The following is a 7949-nucleotide window of genomic DNA, read 5'->3' on the forward strand; positions in this document are numbered from 1 at the left end:
CATGTAAGTTCTTTGCTTATTTAGCCAGCCTTGAAGATTTCCTGATGGAGTTGAATGGACTGTCAAGGTAAAGAGATGAAAGATAGATGGATAGATGATAGAGAGGTGTTACAAGTACATTAAGTGTTTTATTTGCTGCAAATATTGCTTCTAATATGCTATCCTTTTTATCTTTAATGGATTTTTATCTTTTTGGAAGTGAGTTTTCCAGAAATTTCAACTATGTTAATATATTTCAGTCCATCTTTTGCCTTTGGATTTTTTCTGTTAGTCCCAGGCCCAGACATTAGTTCCGCCTCCAGAGATGTGGTTGGTGTTGAAGCTGGCCTTCTCCTCCCAAGAGAGGCAGTCTCATGTTGGTGGCTAGGCCTGCCTGCATTTGAATTTGAATCTTGACTGTCACTTCCCACTATACGACTAGGAAGGACACGTCTGTCATCTGAGTCCTAGTTTTCCTGACTGTTGGTGAGGGGGTTGGACCAACTCCAGGTTCTTAAGCTTGTCTATGCATCAGAACAGTCAGAGGCTCCAAAATGCTCATTCTGGCCCCAACCCCCCCTCCACCCCTGTGCCTCGGCTCAGATCTACAGAATCGCTGGATCCAGGAGTCTGTATTTTTTAAAATGCTCCCCTGAGCCTGACATTCAAACATGTTCAGAATCGCTGCACCAGCCAGGGTCTGAGAGTGGCTCGTAGGCTGGGCTCTCTGTGCAGGCAGTGAGAGGAGGGTGGTGGTCCTTGGCCACTGTGTCTCCCGGAGCCAGTTGGCCCTGCCTTGTCCTTTTGGGTAAGAGTTCCCATTTTACATCCAGCCTGAGCAACAGTCCATTCTCCCTGCTTTCTCAGGGCTGGGGCTGGGGTGAAATGGTGATGAGGATCCTGCAGTGTGAGTGGGGTTGTGGGGCTGCCACAGCAATGCCCCTAGGAGGGGGCCAGTGTTCCTTACTGGCTGGCTACCCTAGTTAAGTCTCCCACCCTATGAATCTCCACCTATTTACCTTTGAGAGCAGGACCAGGACCATGCCTTCCTTGTAAGGCAGTCATAAGGTCTGCAATGATGAATGGATGAAAAGAGCCTCAAACAGTTCCTGCCACAAAATGTGGTAGAGGTTACTATTAGTGCTTTTTTTCTTTTTCTTTTTCTTTTTTTTTTTGAGGTTGAGTTTCGCTCTTGTTGCCTAGGCTGGAGTGCAATGGCGTGATCTCAGCTCACCCCAACCTCCACCTCCTGGGTTCAAGTGATTCTCCTGCCTCAGCCTCCCAAGTAGCTGAGATTACAGGCATGTGCCACCACACCCAGTTAATTTTTGTATTTTTAGTAGAGATGGGGTTTCACCATGTTAGGCTGGTCTCAAACTCCTGACCTCAGGTAATCCACCCACTTCGGCCTTCTGAAGTCCTGCGATTACAGGCATGAGCCACCACGGCTGGCCATCTACTGTAGCACATGACCACCTACAGCTTTTAAGAAATGGAAGAGGCTAGGTGTGGTGGCTCAAGCCTGTAATCCCAGCACTTCAGGAGGCTGAGGCAGGAGGATTGCTTCAGCTTAGAGGTTTGAGACCAGCCCCTGGGCAATATAGTGAGACATTCATCACTATAAAAAAAATTTAAAAATAGCTGAGTGTGGCAGTGCACCTGTGGTCCCAGCTACTTAGAAGCTGAAGTGGGAGAATCAGTTGAGCCTGGGAAGGTCAAGACTGCAATGAGCTATAATCGTGCCACTGCACTCCAGCCTGGGTGACAGAGTGAGACCCTGTCTAAAAAAAAAAAAATAAGAAAAAAGAAAAGCAGAAGGAAGGTTCACATGATCTTCTTGCACCTGCTATTTTTCAAATGCTTTTAACTCAAAATAGTCAATAAGCCAGAGCAGCAGATTTTGGGGTAGCATGTTCTTAACTCCTTCAGTGCCCTGGGCATGCTGGCTCCAGAGAACATAGGTCTTGAACAGGAATTCCTGCTGCCTGACAAGACAGAGAGAGACCTGTCATTTCCCCGTGTTGCTGAAACTTCAGTAGGCAACCTTGTCTCCTAGAAAATTTTCCCTCTGGCTCAGCATAGAACTTGTCACCTTCTGGGTGGCTGGGAGGCTGTGCACCATGAGGCCAACTGGCAGCCTCCAGGCGGTGGGCACTCACACTATGTGACTCCTCATACCAGTGCTCCTTGCCTTCTCCCAGCAGGTCGGGCAGGAGTGGCTCCATTCCTCAAGTGGCTGACTAATCCAGGCAGGGACCGCCCCACCTGCCTCCCAGATACCTGACACCTGGGACACCCCGGAAGGTGCCTTTCCTCTGCCCTCACTCTAGATTAGGTCTCTCTTGGAGCCCTCCCTAAAGACAGGGCCTCAGCTCAGGGAGGCTGCTTTAGGTCCTTGGGGAAGTTGCTGAGGAAATGTGCCCCTTCTCCCAGTCCCCACCCACCATGGACCCTTTAGATTAATCCACGAATGATAATAAAATGAACTGTGGGCCAGGTGTGGTGGCTCACGCCTGTAATCCCAGCACTTTGGGAGGCCGAGGCAGGAGAATCATAAGGTCAAGAAATCAAGACTATCCTGGCCAACATGGTGAAACCCTGTCTCTACTAAAAATGCAAAAAAATAGCTGGGTGTGGTGGTGTGTGCCTGTAGTCCCAGCTAGTTGGGAAGCTGAGGTAGGAGAATCGCTTGGAACCGAAAGGTGGAGGTTGCAGTGAGCTGAGATCGCGCCACTGCACTCCAGCCTGGAGACAAAGCAAGACTGTCTCAAAAATAAATAAATAAATAAATAAATAAATAAATAAAAATAAAATGAGCTGTGAAAACCATCAGGCTGGCAATCCTCAGCTTGAGCAAAGTTCAAAGGTCGCAGGACAATTTAAGGATCTTGCCCACACACCCTATTTTGAGCACAGGAGCCCTGGATGATCCCACCTGGGTCCCGGAGTGTGCATGCTGTATTCAGATCCCAGCTCTGCTGCCCACTCACTGCTTAATCAGGGCGGGGTACTTAGCCCTTCTCTACCTCAGTTTCCTCATCGTAATATGAGAATGCTAATGATATTCTCTACCTCATGTGGTTGTAAATGTTCAGGAAGTTAGCACCCATAACTAAAACAACCAAAGAAAAATAAATACACTGGATTTCACCAAAACTTGTAAAATTTTATACATCAAAGGGCACTATTGAGAAAGTAAAAAGAAAACCCACAGAAAGGGGGAAAATATTTACAAATTATATATCTGATAAGAGTTTTTTTCCACCAGACATCCTCTGAAACTGATAAGAGTTTAATGTCCTAAATTTATAAAGAACTCCTACAACTCAGCAATGAAAACACAAACAACTCAATTTAAAAATGGGCAAAGGGTCGGATGCAGTGGCTGACTCCTGTAATCCCAACACTTTGGGAGGCCGAGGTGGGCAGATCACTTGAGGCCAGGAGTTCGAGATCAGCCTGGCCAACATGGTGAAACACTGTCTCTACTAAAAAGACAAAAATTGGCTGGATGTGATGGTGCACACCTGTAATCCCAGCTACTCGAGACGCTAAGGCATAAGTATTGCTTGAACCTGGGAGGCGGAGGTTGCAGTGAGCCAAGATCATGCCCTGCACTCTAGCCTGGGCAACAGAGCAAAACTCCATCTCAAAAAATAAAATAAATAAAAATAGGCAAATAATTTTAACAGATGTTTCTCTAAATAAAATATACAAGTGACTAAGAAGCACATGAAAGATGCTCAACACCATTAGCCATTAAGAAAATGGAAATCAAAACTATGAGATTACTGCCCCCAAACCCACTAGGATGGTTATAATAAAAATAATAATAATAACAAGTGTTGGTGAATATGTGGAGACATCAAAACCCTTATACACTGCTGGTAGGGATGCAAAATGGTGCAGCTGCTGTGGCAAACAGTCATGCAGTTCCTAAAAACGTTAAACCTAGTGTCACTGGATGACCCAGCAACTCTACTCCTAGGTATATGCCCAAGAGAATTAAAGACGTGTAATCATATAAAAACTTGTGCACAAATGTTCATAGCAGCATTATTCATAATAGCCACAAAGTGGAAACAGCTCAATGCCCATCAGTTGATGAATGGATGTAGAAAGTAAAAAGTTCCTCTTCAAAGTTTCCCTTCTTGTTAAAGAATAATAATAATAAATTTAAAAAATAATAGTCTCTTTCAAAGACTAACTTTCTTCAAAGCCGTCTTGCTTTTTGTTCGTAACTCTTTGTTAATCCCTGTCCTACGTAGCTATTAGGTATAAAGGAGTAAGTATATTCTATGTCCTTGTACTTTAACCAAGATATCTATGTTATTGCTTTTCTAAGTCCTTTTGCAAGCATCTTCCTCTCCCTTCCTTATTTTGACTTCCTCTTTTCCTTTGTTCTCCATTGCCTTTACCAATTTAGAAAGTTTTAAGTTGTTAGCCAATCAGGTTTTAGTTTAGATTGTAAGGTTCAACCAACAGAGATCAGACACAGCAGTAAGGACCCAATGCGTAAGGAATAAATATGCCTATCTTTCCTTTGTTCATTGTACTCTCATGGCAAGACTGTCAACAAGGAGTACCCTTTCTTCAGAAAGTGAAGTTGCCTTGCTGAGAGATCCTTTGACTCAGTGCTGATTTTTCTTTGCAGCACCTAGCATCTGTTTCCAACAATTGATAAATAAAATATCACATCTTCATACAATAAAATATTATTTTGCAATGAAATGAATACATGAAAACATTATGCTAAGTGAAAAAAACAGACACAAAGGACCACGTACTGTATGACTTCATGTATAGGAAATGTCCAGAATAGGCAAATTCATAGAGACAGAAAGTAGATGAGTGGTTTTCAGGGATTAGAAGATAGGGAAGAATGGGGAGTGACTAGTGGGTACAGGGTTTCTTTCAGGATGATGGAAGTGTTCTGGAATTGAACAGTGGTAATGGTTGCATGATCTTGTGAAAATACTAAAAAAAAACCCACTAAATTGTATCCTTAAAATGGTGAATTTTATGTTACAAAAAAATTTTTATGTGAATTATCTCAATTTTATTAAAAAAGTAATTACTACACATAAAATGCTTAGAAGGCTATGCAGGTCATGATAAGCCTTCAGTACAGTGAGTTATCATTTAGTTTGTAAATGCCACTGAATTTATGGGTTGGTTTAGATCCCCAGAAGGGAAACATAAAAGGAACATCATCTTTAGAAATTGAATTTGCAGAGTTAATATACATTATTTATTTGCATGTAGTTTCTCTCATTTATTTCATACTCAGTCTTGATTTTATGTGCATTGTTTTTACATTTTATTTTCAGGATCACTTTTGATATTTTTGAGGTGTGTCCAAGGCTTAGTGGCATTTGTTTTTGAAGCCTCAACTGGATTGAGTATGACTGCCATGTAGCTCAGAGAATATACTTATGGTCGGGCCTCTGAAACAGCAGGATGCTCATTGACCTTGGGCTGAATGCCTGAAATGGAGGCTTAGCTCTGTTGCTTACAAGCTATGTGACCTGGGACAAGACTAAGGTTGTCAGATTTAGCAAATAAAAATACAGACACCCAGTTACATTTGAATTTCAGATAAACGATGAATATATTTTTTGTGTAAGCACATCCCAAATATTATATGGGACATACTTAAATTAAAAAATATTTGTTTTATCTGAAATTAAAATTTAATTTATCTCTAAGAGTTTTCGAGGGAATCATATGTAATTGTCACAATGAGAATTACATATGATTCCCTCAAAAACTCTGCTGCCCTTCCCCATTTTTGTCATGGAAGAAACTGACTCGGAGAGGTTAAGTAACTTAGCCCAAGGTCATCCAGCTAGAAAATTATTGAGCTGGGATTTGAAGTTGGGTGTCTCAACTGTAGCATGCTCTGCCGCTGGGACTGGAGACAGATAGGCAGTGACCTACTTAATGATAGCCTGGGAGCCATGAGCTAACCTGGTAAAAACAGAAGCTTTCATGGACTGAGACAGACTTCTGAATAGGAGTTAGAGAATTAGATCTGAAAGTGTTTCTATGACCCTGTCTGTGTTAGTTTCCTGTTTCTGCCCTAACGAATGACCACATATTTAGTGGCTTAACACAAATTTATCTTGCAGCCTCTGGAGGTCAGAAGTCTGAAATGGTCCAGGTGCCAGCAGAGCCGTGTTCCTTGTCGAGGCTCTAGGGGAGAATCTGCCTCTTGCCTTTTCCAGCTTCTCAAGGCTGCGGCATGTCTTGGCTCAGGGCCGCACACTCTGACCTCTGCTTCCATTAGCACATCTCCCTCTCTGACTCTGACCCTTCTGCGGCCCTCTTGTAACGACCCTTGTGATTACATGGGGCCCACCGGATAATCTCGGATCATCTGTGAGTCTCAGGATCCTTAATCACATCTGCAAAATCCTTTTTGCCTTGTAAGGTAACATATTTACAGCTTCCGGCGATTAGGAGGTGGACATCTGTGGTGGAGCCGTTATTCTGCCTGTTACACTGACAGAGAAATGATCTGGTTGACTTGAGTGTCCCAGGCCTTAACTATAATCCCTTTCATCTGTATCGTTTTCACACACATTCTTTTTCCACCTTGCATCCATCCTGGAAAGTAGATGAAGGCTGTGCTGAACCCATTCTGTAAGGGAGGAAGATGAAACTCAGAGAGGAGGCATCGTGCCGGGTGACACAGCTAAAAAGAGACTCGGGCCCAGGGCTTTTGATTCAGCATCTGCCCCCGCAGTTCCCAGCCATGCATCACTAGAGCAGTATTCTCACTGGCAGAGCAGGACCATTCCTCAGCTACCCCACAATTTAGGAAGAAGTCCTCAAAGTGAGCCAGCTCCCTCAGCCCTGAATCTGCCCTCAGAAAGCAGCCTTCTGCCCAGAACGAGGAACGAGGGGTGCAGGCAGAGAACCGTGTTTTTGGTGGAGGTCTACGGGACAGAGCCCAGAACTCATTGTCCATCCATCTTGGGCGTGACCTCCCCAGCAGCCCAGGCCGACTGGACCTGCGCAGGAACTCCTGCATGCCCGGAGGGAGCCCTGGTTCTTAGAGCTGTCTTCCTATAGCAGTCCTCTTAGGAGCATGTCACCATGGTTTGTGGTTCCGCCCCTGGGTGCTGCTGCATGGGAGGAGCCAGCTCTCTCCCTGCCCTACAGATCATGGAAGGCAGTGACCATGAGCCCACTGACGCTCCTGCAGGCTCCCCCCACCCATCTGTTAGGATGGCCCACATGTGCCAGCCAGGAATGGGGACAGAGCCATGAATCTGACAGGCAAGGCTCCTGCACCCCTGGCACTTGTGCTTTAGTGGGGCAGACAGATCCCACAGAAGTGTATGTGTAAGGGTTCTGAGGATGACAAAGAGGAGGCAATAGAAGGCGCTGGGGACCACGTGAGACAGGCACTGTCCCCACTCTACCACTCTATTTTTGTTTCTTTGGGTTTTGTTGAAACAGGGTCTCGCCCTGTCACTCAGGCTGGAGTGTAGCAGTGTGATCATAGCTTATTGCAGCCTTCATCTCCTGGGCTCCAAGCAATCCCCCTGCCTCAGTCTCCTGAGTAACTAGGACTCCAGGCATGCATCACCACCACACCCAGCTAATTATTTTTATTTTTAGTAGAGACAGGATCTCACTATGTGGCCCAGGCTGGTCTCAAACTCCTGGGCTCAAGCGAACCTTCTGCTTTGCCCTTCCAAAGTGCTGGGATTACAGGTATGAGTCATCACGCCTAGTCCACTCTCCCCACTCTAAAGCCCCAGTGTGGGCAAAGTTGTGAAACAAACACATATTTTACTCCAAAGCCTCTGAAAATCCCCCCTTGTGTCCTTCCTAAGAAGGGTCCCAAAGTCTGTGTCAATCCTGAAGCTGAAGTCAGTCCATTCTGGGAGCAGAGTCCAGCTGCGTCCTGTGTTTGAGGCTAAGAAGAATGCGAGATTTCTGCTGAGTGTGAGCTAAGC

This window comes from Aotus nancymaae, unplaced genomic scaffold (assembly GCF_030222135.1).
Source record: "Aotus nancymaae isolate 86718 unplaced genomic scaffold, 86718_ANA_hifiasm-v0.15.2.pri h1tg000072l, whole genome shotgun sequence".
Lineage (NCBI taxonomy): Eukaryota > Metazoa > Chordata > Mammalia > Primates > Aotidae > Aotus > Aotus nancymaae.